The sequence below is a fragment of the Canis aureus genome, chromosome 4 (genome assembly GCF_053574225.1).
Source record: "Canis aureus isolate CA01 chromosome 4, VMU_Caureus_v.1.0, whole genome shotgun sequence".
NCBI classification, from domain to species: Eukaryota; Metazoa; Chordata; class Mammalia; order Carnivora; family Canidae; genus Canis; species Canis aureus.
The window spans coordinates 19,693,050-19,705,163 of record NC_135614.1 but is presented as its reverse complement, the minus strand read 5'-3'; the positions used below and the strand labels follow the sequence as shown (position 1 = coordinate 19,705,163).

General features: G+C 34.3%; 1 protein-coding gene and 1 long non-coding RNA gene across 11 annotated transcripts in view; one reads left to right on the top strand and one right to left on the bottom strand.

The window, feature by feature from the left end:
• The window catches only part of LOC144312260 (uncharacterized), an 88,170-nt gene extending 80,513 nt beyond the window's left edge, over nucleotides 1–7,657 (bottom strand). For 2 of the 4 annotated variants that reach the window (XR_013377764.1, XR_013377765.1), the window contains exons 1-2: nucleotides 7,404–7,657; nucleotides 2,993–3,117 (exon numbers count right to left, since the gene is read on the bottom strand). This is a non-coding gene — a long non-coding RNA (uncharacterized LOC144312260). The other 2 variants (XR_013377762.1, XR_013377763.1) reach the window with 2 other exon arrangements.
• The window catches only part of CTNNA3 (catenin alpha 3), a 1,688,099-nt gene that overhangs the window by 1,108,500 nt on the left and 567,485 nt on the right, over nucleotides 1–12,114 (top strand). The window lies entirely within an intron of this gene.

The window sequence follows — 12,114 nt, the reverse complement described above, 5'->3', positions numbered from 1 at the left end:
CCTGAGATTCTGCAGGTCTAAAGTTCCAGATAATGCTGAAGGTTCTAGTCAGCCTATGGCACTTTGAGCAGTAAGGTTTTACACAACTCTATGAGGTAATATAATAATGATGACAGCATCTATGATGAGAACCACAGTAGCTGAACGTATATCATTTTATTGGAACAAAAGTTCTGCAAGATTGGTAAGATAGATCTAGTAAGCAAACAAAAATAAGTTAGGTTGAAGAATAATAAAAAAATAAAGCCGTATCAGAAAGGGAGACATAACATAAAGACTGCTAACTCTGGGAAACGAACTAGGGGTGGTAAAAGGGCAGGAGGGCGGGGGGTGGGAGTGATTGGGTGATGGGCACTGGGGGTTATTCTGTATATTGGTAAATTGAACACCAATAAAAAAAAAGATATTAAAATAAATAAATAAATAAATAAATAAATAAATAAATAAATAAATAAATAAAATGAAAAAAAAATAAATAAAGCCAGGGAAGAAAACTCACCGTATTGAAAATAGGTTAAGCCTGATTGACCGTCTCTCTACAACATGCTTCTTTCCTACTCAGCTAAACTCTAGCGAGGATGAGTATTACTTACATTAAGACAATAATATGACAGAAGACATTTATCTTTTCTTTAAATCCACAGCACCTCCTATCAACAAGATGATTAAAATCTGCAGTTTAATTCATGCTTTCAGTGGTTAGTCTATACAGTGCCATATGCAAGTGATCTTTGATAATTATTTGAAAAGTTCATCAGTTAAGTCTTAAATGCCTGATTAAGTAGTCATGTGTCTGCTCTAGAAGCACTCAAGCTCGAGCTTGGGTCCAAGTCCCTGCTCCGCTGTGTCGGGTATACTTGGACTCAAGCTCGAGCTTGTAAATAAACCCTCGTGTGTTTGCATCGGTGTTGGCTCCTTGGTGGTTTCTCAGATTCGCAATCTTGGGCACAACAGCTGAACTGCTAGAAGAACAAGCTGTCTCCTTTTGGTTATATTGGTTGCAACATTGCCCCCTGAGAACATTGACCCGTCTTGCTGATTTTAATAACCTCATTCTTAAAGCACTGTGAAAAGGGAAACAAATGGGGCCACGGAAGTTTGCCTTGAGTATCTCTCACATAAACATAAGTAAACTACAAAAAGTCTGTATTTTAATGGAGGATTTTCCAGAGTTAATGTTTATGAAACCATTGTATAGACTGAATTCTGCATCATCACCTATCTTGTATTTTTTTTTTTTTGTTTATGTGCTTTAAATTTTTATTTACATTCCAGTTAGTTAACGAATAGCATAATACTGGTTTTTAGGAGTAGAATTTAGTGACTCATCACCTACATATAACACCCATTGCTCATCACAGCAAGTGCCCTCCTTAATACTGTCACCCATCTAGTCCATCCCCACCCACCTTCCCTCCAGTAACCCTCAGTTTGTTATCTATAGTTGAGTCTCTTATGCTTTGCTTCTTTCTCTTTTTCCTTCCCATATGTTCATCTGTTTTGTTTCACAAATTCCGCATATGAGTGAGATCATATGTTTTTTTTTTTCTCTGACTGGCTTATTTTGCTTAGTATAATACTCTCTAGCTCCATCCATGTCATTGCAAATAGCAAGATTTCATTCTTTTTTAAGGGCTGAGTAATATTCCATTATGCCTATATCTTTATCTATCTATTTCTATATCTATCTATTCCATTTGAAATAAACAGGTAGTACAGATATATACATAATAGAATATATATTATCCATTCATTAGTTGATGGATATTTGGGCTTTTTCCATAGTTTGACCTATCTTGTCTTTGCATTCAAGAATATTAAACCTTGAATATAGGTGAACTCCATGCCCTCTGACATAAAGATGTGGTCTGGTCTTTGTTACTGTGACCCCAATCCTATTCTTCCTTACTGTTGTTGATCATTAGTTTTCTATGATTTAAGTCAATGTAATTGCTACATTTTCTTATATGTTACACACTTGTTTTTGTAACTATTGGTCAAACGGAAAAAACTACTAATATTATTTGGAAAGTGAAAATGATTTCTCTAAAAGAAGAATCTGCCACATATAAATGAATTTCAAGTAAGTCTTTTTCTTGGGGGGGGGAGTGTAAAAATTGTGTCCAACATAAAATTGTGTGCTTCTAATTTAATCTTGAACTTTTGCAATTTACAATTTTGCTTTCCCCAAACCATAATCTGTATCCTTTATTTCCATCATGGAAATTAATGGAACTACCACTAATTAACTCAAGCCAGAGACTTGGGAACTATCCTTGACTCCTTAATTCTCATCCCTCACATTCAACTGGTCATAGTTCTGTGAATTTTGCATGTTAATGATCCCTTGAATCTTGCTTTCACTGCAGCTAAAGCCTCAGCTGGCTATGAAGAAACAGACCACTTCTTCACATCCCTCATCACGGGGACTGTAAATGAGGTTAGAGAATCTAAGGAAGCGTAGTGTCTTTTATGTCAGAAAACCCAGTCATCCTGGAAATTATGCTTGGCCTGCATGATGGAGAGCATCCAGTTCTTCCTAATCCATTACGTAAAATGACATTAGCTCTTCAAATAGACTGTGCCAGCTGCTAAAAGCCATTGTTGGTTTGTCACCTATATTTCCCCAGAGAGAATTTTCTCCTGTTCATAACTTTGTGTCCTACTACTCAATCTAATTTACATAGTCCAACTCCCAGGAAGCAGTAGTACTTTATTCTTGGGTTCTATACATAGCCCAGTATATTCAAGTTTGTAATTAAAAACTATAACCTTATTTATCTTTTACTATGCATGTTATGGCCAAAGCTTGCTGAGCACAAAATAACACTTTAGAATTAAGAATTTTTAGATCTGCATTCAACAAAGAGGGGCTATTTTCCAGTATACAGTATCAGTTATATCTTCCTAAGGTAGTATCTATTAATGAATTTATTTGTAACTGAGAATCAAGATTGTTTGTTTGTTTGTTTTCCTTAAGAAGTATACTCACAAAGAGAGTTCTCCTGAATGTAGGCCATTGCTTCTTCAATATCTAATTATTACAATAAGTAGTGCATCATTGTGGTACTTTGCACGCACCAGTGAATATGCTTCAGCAATTAAGGACTTTAGGTCCTAGAGAGTGAAATAAACATCCACAACTTTACGACTTATTGTGACGAAGAAGTAGTCTTCTCTAATGTAGTAGAAAATTTTAAACAGTAATGCTTACAATTATTTAATGGGGAAACATAGTTATTTTTCTTTCCATTTCCAGACTGAAAATGACATTCTCCTCAAAGGCTGACTATTAACAACTTGAAAGAAAATCTGGAAGGTTTTTTTTTTTTTGTGTGTGTGTGTGTGTAATAATACCTCAAATTAGTATGGTTAATTTTGGTTTTAAATCATTCCCCAATGTAGTTGACTATTGAGTTCTAAGTAATTGTATAGGCTAGATGTTCTATTCCAAGTTTGACAGATGAAGGAAAAAGATACAAAGATTGAATTGACCGAATTATAGGCAAAGTTTCTAATTTGAAAAAGGCAACACTACTTCATTCTCAGAGGATTTTCTTTTTCTTTCTCTCTCTCTCTCTCTCTCTCTCTCTCTCTCTCTCGACAGAGTTCATAGTGAAGGGATTAAAGGGGAAAGGAGGGGAAACGAGTGGGAAATATCAGAGAGGGTGACAGAACATGAGAGACTCCTAACTCTGGGAAACAAACAAGGGGTGGTGGAGGGGAGGGTGGGTTGAGGGGACGCGGGGAATGGGCACTGAGGGGGGCACTTGACGGGATGAGCACTGGATGTTATACTATATGTTGGCAAATCAAACTCCAATAAAAAAATACAAAAAAAAAAGAGAGAGAATTCGTATATTTTATATATATATATATATATATATATATATGTGTGTGTGTGTGTGTGTGTATATAATTTTATAAAATAAAATACTAGGTGAGAAAGTTTTAATATTTTTTCACTTTCCCATCTATATATTGGTAATTGAATAGATTATAAAACTCTCAAAAAAAGATTATAAAACTCTCTTTACTTATTCTATTTGTGGTAAAATTGGTACAGTATTTTAAAATTGGCTCTTCAGCTTGTATTCTTATTTTTCCTGTTCTGATCTATAGCTGACAAAGTCATATAATTAAGACCTGAAGACAGGAAAATAACAAATATTTGATTGTGGTAATTCAGTGGGGAAACTGCCATATTTATTTTCACCTTTCTCTAATTCTAGTCCTGCAAGGACACTGGATATATAAAGTAGAGAAAGCTTTGTGATCCAGTCCATTAATAGATGATCCTCAGCTTGGAATAGCCCTTGAAAGATCTTAATATGAAGAAGAGATGGCCAATACTTTTCTGTTGAATACAAACCTTATCAGTTTTTTTCTGTGATTTTTTTTTTCTGTGATTCCAGTGTTTAGCTATAAATAAAACAGGATGGACATATTTTCATCATCCTAGGTACTGGTATAAGGGTTCCTTGTAGGGAGGTACTTGTTCACTTGGGAATTTTTTTTTTTTTTTTTTTTTTGGAAAAGTTTTAATAAGGCCTGCTGGGTAGAAGGAAACTTACACTGGAATCCTAGTTATATTGGGAGGGGATTCTCCACATATGCTGGAGAAATAGCATTAAAACATTAAAATTCCTGCTTTGTGTGAAAATGAGAAGTGTGGATCAAAACTGTATCAAAAGAACTCAGTGTTCACTCTAATGAACATCCCATTACATAATGAGATAAGTACTTGACGAAAAGAAATATTATTTTATGAATATATCATCAAGGAAACTGATAGATTTGATAGAGCTTCTCTGAGGAAGTGATGTTTGATATGAGCTCTATTAGATGAATTAGAATTACCTGGAGGAATATAAGCAAGGAAGAAGAGTAGAAAGTTAGAGGGACAATGGCAATTGTTGCTAGAGGGATAAACAAGTCTCAAGTATTTCAGGGCTTTATCCTTTTTAAATTATCCTAAGAGAAAAAGGGAGCTAGGAGCTTCATGAGACTTATGATTTGTAGTTATCAGTTTGCAGAGGGAGTGGCTGGGAGTAGGGTTAAAGCTACTTCAAATGTCCCATTCGGAGATGATGGTAGCAGCTGACACAGCATCCTAAAAATCAAAGTACTAGGTCACAGAGGTTCAGGAAATTTCTCTTCTAGGGACCTCTCAGAGGAAGAAAGAATGAGAATAAAGCAATAGGAAAGGGAGAAAGTTATATGTGACTAGTTCAATTCATTTTATACCTTATACCCTATATACATATCTTCTTTATACATTTTGAAAGTTTAGGGAAAATATTGCTCCTTTGATCTGGATTTTCTATACTCATTAGCCTTTATTAAATATTTTTGCATGGATTTTCTCCCTTAAAACCACTAAAATAAAATGTTTTCTGAATCTGTCCTAATATTTTCTACCTTAGATAAATAGAAGGTACACCGCAAATATTTTTTGAAAATTAAAAAAGGTAATTCCCCTAATGTTATAAGAACTCTAGTTAATGGTTTTAGAAAAAAAAAAAAAAAACAAAAAAACACAAGTTGAATCTTGAGGAATTTCAACTATATGGCGGAAATATCTAATTCCAAACATTCAGAATTGCCAATATGTACTCTCCCCCCTTTTTAACTTTAGCCAATCTCTTATTATAAAACGCATTTTGGCAATTAATGACTAGCTTGCATTTTACCTTTATGTTTACATGGAACTGGATGTTGCAGTAGAAGAAACTTTGTAATGTTATATTTTTATAAAATTCATTTTAAAAAGGAGGGTTATTAATTTGGCAAAGACATCAAATTAATTTTTAATTTCTGCACTTGAACTCTTTGGAAGATAGATATTTCTCCTACTCCAAATTCTAAACTTATTAAATCCCTGAGCAGCAGATTATAAGGATCCAAAAATCCCTTGCCTCTGCTTTTTCATCATTGGAATGAAAGTAGTTTCCATTACCTGAAGTTTTATTTTTTATTTTTTATTTTTTACCTGAAGTTTTAATATACATTATTGGTTTGAGAATTTTTTTTAAGGCAAATTTTCTCTTATTTCAGTTTTATGTTGTAAAAATGCAGTGTTTCTGTAGATTTTTTCCTTAAATTCATATTTATTTAGCCAAGGAACATTTTTATAATTAAGACATCAAATGATTGTTGAGTATATCAGAATCTCATATTCTGTGTGTTATGTGTGTTTGTGTATATAGTGTTTAAATTCTCGATGTACTCTTTGTATTTTTTTGTCCCAAACTCTCTGCATGGAAACAAACATTCATAAAATGTTTAACTCGGTACTAGGTATTAGTTTTTTCATTTAGTTAATTATATTGTACTAACAACCTTTGTAATAAGCATTTTGTAACCATTACAGGTAAGGAAACTAAAGCTCAAAGAGTAAGCAATTTGTCTAAAATCACATAAAATAATAAGTGATGGAATTGGTGTAAAATGTGAGATCTAATCCTAAATTCCATTTTCCTTTGTCTACAAAACCTTACCTTACTGGTGATCTTGATTTGATAGGTTGTTCTGTCTTAATAATTAGTGTAGAAGAGAGGGAAATAAATTGTTTGACTTTCATGTCAAAATGATTGCCTTTTATAGACTTTCTGGTAAGTATTGTTTTTCTTGTTTATTGCATTTTACATGACCTAAAGAGTCCTAGGTTGCATTTTTCACTATTTTCCCTAGCAGTATGGATTAAGACTTAGAAAAGCTAATACTATAATATGTAAAGGAAATGTACATCTTTCTTTCAAAACAAGCCATGTATTCCTAGAAATCAGCTAGTCCCCACCTGATAAAAATTACTGAGGGACATGATGCAACTTGAATCTAAGCATAAGTAAGAAAGCAAAAGCCATCTCTTTGAAATTAGAACTATCAGAAGACAGTGAAAAAGACAGCAGTAGACAGTGAAAAATGAAAGGATAATCATGATTTAAAAAAACTAAATGATGAAGAATTAAGAGGGTAGACATGAAAAATCCAAAGGTCATGGGTGGGTAGGCTTCTACTGCCTTATCTAAATAGAAAACTCTTGAATACCCAGCCTCCCTGAATAGTTAGTGCCATCCTTAGATATGTATAGAGAAGCAAAAGGAGATGGACAAACTGCAATAACTCTAGTTAGATTCAGGACTCGGAGAATCTATTAATTGTAGTGTTATATAAAGTAAGTTGATTTCCTTAATGAATAAATGCTAAGTCTTTAATATATGCTAAAAAATAAAAAGTAGCATATTTCAGGTTTTTTTGTGTATCCAAAGGCAAGTTAAAACCTCATGAGACTTTTTAGTGTTAGTAATCCTATCATGCAGGGATCATCCCTTCATAGAGTAAGGAGATTACAACAATTGGGAGACTGAAGGTGAATGCAGTCTAATAAATTGTCTGCAAACCTGTAGGAGTCCAGGATGAGTTATGTGTTCTCACCACACCCTTTCCCCAGCCTCACAATGCTAGCATTCAACATAAACAGGTAACTATGGAGATCCATGATGACAAATATTGCATAGCTTACTTAAAATGCAAGAAGAGTATCCTGTAAGTGAAATATAATATGAGAGAAGACATAAAAGAAAAAGTTATCAAAACTAAGGAAATAGGGGGAAACCAGCACAGAAAGTAGGAAACAAATGGTAGTAGAACACCATTTAACTACCTGAGAAAAGGATGCATAGAATTAGAACACTGAATTTGATGTCATTATCGTGGTGGTTACAATTCCAAAATTATTATGGTGTTACCAATTTAAGTGAATGTCATATTAATTCTCCTCACATACTAACTTAGATGTTTTTGAGGTGTCATATATCTAGTTATTTTAATTTTCTCTACATGCCCATGACACTGAGGTAATCAGACCTATAGGTACTTACACATAACTCATCTTTTTAATCCACAAAGTGCTTTTGTTATATTAACTAAGATTTTTTAAGATTATTTGTATCAATGCCAATATTGAAATATCTCTGAGGAAAAATTAAATTACTTAGATTTATTTTCACTTTTTTAAGTAATTGTTTTCAGAAATCTTTCAAGAGGAGAAGTAGATGCATCAAATGATAGCTTGAAACCTGTATGTTTAAATCTGATGGAACCTTACTGTAATTAGTGAACTCAAACGCTGTCCCCCACACTTTCCCCAGTGCACATGTACCTCTCACTTCTGGGAAAATGAGTCCTAGGAGTGTTAATAAGACTCTTCTGTGGACAGAAAATCAATTTGAAGCAAAGTAAAACTGTAACTTAAGACTCTTGGCTTCTAATCTAGATTTCCTTCTGTAACTTTGTATTAATTATTCCATCTCTTTGTGCCTCTTGTCTTGCCAGTAGAAAGGGAATGAATACTGGTAGGGCCTTCCTCACTGGATTAAAGATGTTAATGCAAATTGAGTACTTAGATTCCTGCGTGGAACATTGCAGGCTATCAATACTAGTCCTATAGTTAGCACACTAGTTTGCCATTCGCGACCAAATTTTAGAAATAAAATAGAAATTCTTTCAAAAAAAATTGTCACATGAAAAGGGAAGGTGGAGGGAAAGGCGTCACTTGTCTCTACAAAGGATTAAATGTTGTAGAATATTTTAAAAGGCTTCTTTATCTCATACTGCAATTTTCCCTAAGGAAGCAAAGCTGATGCCTTGATATCAACACAGAGTTCAGATGAAATACTGCAGTGGAATCTGTGTTAGTTTTATCATTTCAGACTATAGGTAGCTTTTTGTGAAAAATGCACGGTTTGGCTATGGCAGACCAGGCTGTGTGGGGCTTGAAACTCATAAATTTGAGGGCCTTCTTTAAGGAAAAAAAAAAAAAAAAAAAGAGTATTTTTTAGAATGCAAAAATAAATGACAACTAGTTATTAGTTTTAAAATGTTGATAAATATCAAAATATCCCCAAATCTAAAAGAGTGATATAATATTGGTATTATTATATAGCAGACGCATCTATGAAACTTTTTCCTTTCTTTTCCTCTCTTCCCTTTCCTTTTTTTTTGTCCTTTCCCTCTCTCTCCTTTGTTCGTTTCTTCTTTCTGCTACACACTGCCGATTGCCTCTTAAATAACAGCAACTAATTTTGTAATACCAGTTTCTGCACAGAAACTTAGAAGATGATTCAGTCTTTGTTTTTGCAGTTTGGGAAGGTTAAGGAAAGAGTATGAAATTAGGGGAAACAAACATTCTGATGTCAAACAAACATTCTATGATGTCAGCACCACAAGTATGAGTGTAGAAAAGGACATATTAAGAGGTGACTCTAAACCTCTTGTAGCATATTCACTGAACCCAAACCAAATGTATACCTTCGAGTTCCCTCAACTCAATTTCCCTTAGTTGGATCCCAAAATACTTGTGGGAAATTTTACTAGAGCAAAGACCATGTGAAACAAAACAAAACAAAACAAAACAAAACAAACAAAAAACAAAGACCATGTGAGCACATGTCTAGGCCCTCTCCAGTGTCTTAGATGGGCCTGTTACAAGTGAGAGGCCCTGGAAATACAAACTTCTGAAACCTGGAGGGAAACAAAAAAACTTAACACAGTCTGAAAATCCTAAATATTATGAATCTAGTTTAGATGGATGAGGGTTTCCCAAGGCAAATGAGAGCAGAATGTAATAAAAATACCTTATGTGATTTAATATTTAAAAGTGATAAAGGCTTAGCCCAAGCCATGCCGAGGCTTTGGCCACATATACCACTAGAAAGTATAGAAGCCTGAAGAAAGGAAAATGGGATTTTGGAAACTAAGCTAGTTTTTCCCAGGAGTGCCAGATAACCTGACCCTGTACTGGTTTGAACAGGCATCCACAAGGATGGAGAAATGAAGATCATTCGTAAAGAGAATTAGCATCAAATGTAGCCTTTATCAGTGAGCATGGGCAGTGAATGTAGTTGGGATAGCAGACACCAGATACAGAGGAATGGGTTGACGAGAGCTCTCAGCAAGTCCTGGGGCTTAAAGTTCTACTCCTCTAGGTCACTCAACTCATTTGCCTTTTTTTACTTGCCTGACAAAACCCAAATCGAAAAAATCATTTATTTATTTTTTTTTGGTACTCAAATTGGAAAGGAAGAAGTAAAATTATCACTGTTCACAGATGACAGGATCTTATATTCAGAAAACCCTAAAAGTCACACACACAAACACAAACCATTAAGAGTTAATAAGTGAAGCTAACAAAATTACAGGTATCAACTCAATGCACAAAAGCCAAATAAACAATCTGAAATGGAAATTAAGAGAGCAGTTCCACTTACAATTGCATCACAAAGAATAAAATGCTGAGGAATAATTTTAAAGAAATTATTATTATACACTGACAATAATAAAAAATGGCTGCATGAAATTAAGGAATATTTAAGTAAATGGAAGGACATTTTGTTTATGGATTATAAAACTTAGTAAGGTAACAGTATTACCTAAAGCAATCTGCAGATTCAATGCAATCCTCCTCAAAATCCCAACAATGATTTTATAGATATAGGACAAACACTTCTTAAATTCACATGAAATTTCAAGTTACTTCAAATAGCTAAAACAATCTTGAAAAAGAACAAAATTGGAGAACTCTCATTTCCTAATTTCAAAAACTATAAACTACAGTAATCAAATAAGTATGGTACTGGCTTACAAACAGACTTACAGAATTATAAACAAATGGAATAGAATAGACAGCCCAGACATAAATATTTGCATATCAGGCCTGCATTATTTTATTATACTTCACTTTATTGCAGTTCACAGATAATGTGTTTTGTTTTTTGTTTTGTTATTGTTGTTGTTGCTGTTGCTTTATAAATCAAGGGTTTATGAGAACCCTGAATCAAGCAAATCTATTGCCACCATTTTTCCAGTAACATTTGTTAACTTGGCATTTCATGTCATATTGTAATTCTAACAATATTCCAAAAATTTTTTAAACATTATATTTGTTATGGTGATCTGTCATCAAGGATATTTGATGTTACTGGTGTAATCGTAACACCAGTTACAATTTGTTTTGGGGTGCCACAAACCATGCCCAGATAAGATGACAATTTTAACTGATAACTGCGTATGTTCTGACTGCTACACAGACTGGCCATTCCTCTGAGTCTTCCTCTTAGGCATTCCTATTCCCTGAGATGCAACAATACTTAAATTAGGCCAATTGATAACTGTACAATAGCCTCTTAGTGTTCAAGTGAAAAGGAGATTTGCACACTCTCACTCTCACTTTATTTAAAAAATGATTAAGCTGGGCAGCCCCGGTGGCCCAGTGGTTTAGCACTGCCTTCAGCCCCGGAGTGTGATCCTGGAGACCTGGGATCGAGTCCCGAGTCAGGCTCCCTGATGGAGCTTGCTTCTTTCTCTGCCTGTGTCTCTGCCTCTCTCTCGCTTTGTGTCTGTCATGAATAAATAAATAAAATCTTCAAAAAAATGATTAAGTTTACAGAGAAAGGCATGTCAAAAAGCCAGGATAAGCCAGAGGCTAGGCCTTTTCTGCCAGGTAGTTAGCAAAGTTGTGATTGCAAGGAAAATATTTTGAATGAATTACAAGTGCTATTCCAGTGAACACACAAATGATACAAAGTGAAACAGCCTTATTGCTGATATGGAGAAAGTTTGAGTGGTCTGAATAGATCATAGTATGACAACATTTTCTTATGCCAAAGCTTAATCTAGAGCAAGACCCTAACTCTTTTCAATTCTGTGAAGGCTAAGAGAGGTGAGGAAGCTGCAGAAAAAAAATTTTGAAGTTAGCAGATGTGGTTCATGAGGTTTAAGGAAAGAAGTCATCTCTGTAAAATCAAAGTGCAAGGTAGGCAGCAGATGCTAATGTAGAAGCTGTAGCAAATTATCCTGAAGATTAAACTAAGATCATTCACGAAGGTGGTTATACTTAACAATAAATTTTCAATGTAGACAAAACAACCCAATATTGGAAGTAGATATTATCAAGGACTTTCATGGCTAGAGAGAAGTCAATGCCTGACTTCAAAGTTTCAAAGACAGGCTGACTCTCTTGTCAAGAACCAATGCAGCTAGTGACTAAGTTGAAGATACACCCATTTATTATTCCAAAAATTCTAGGGCCCTTGAGAATTATGCTAAATCTAT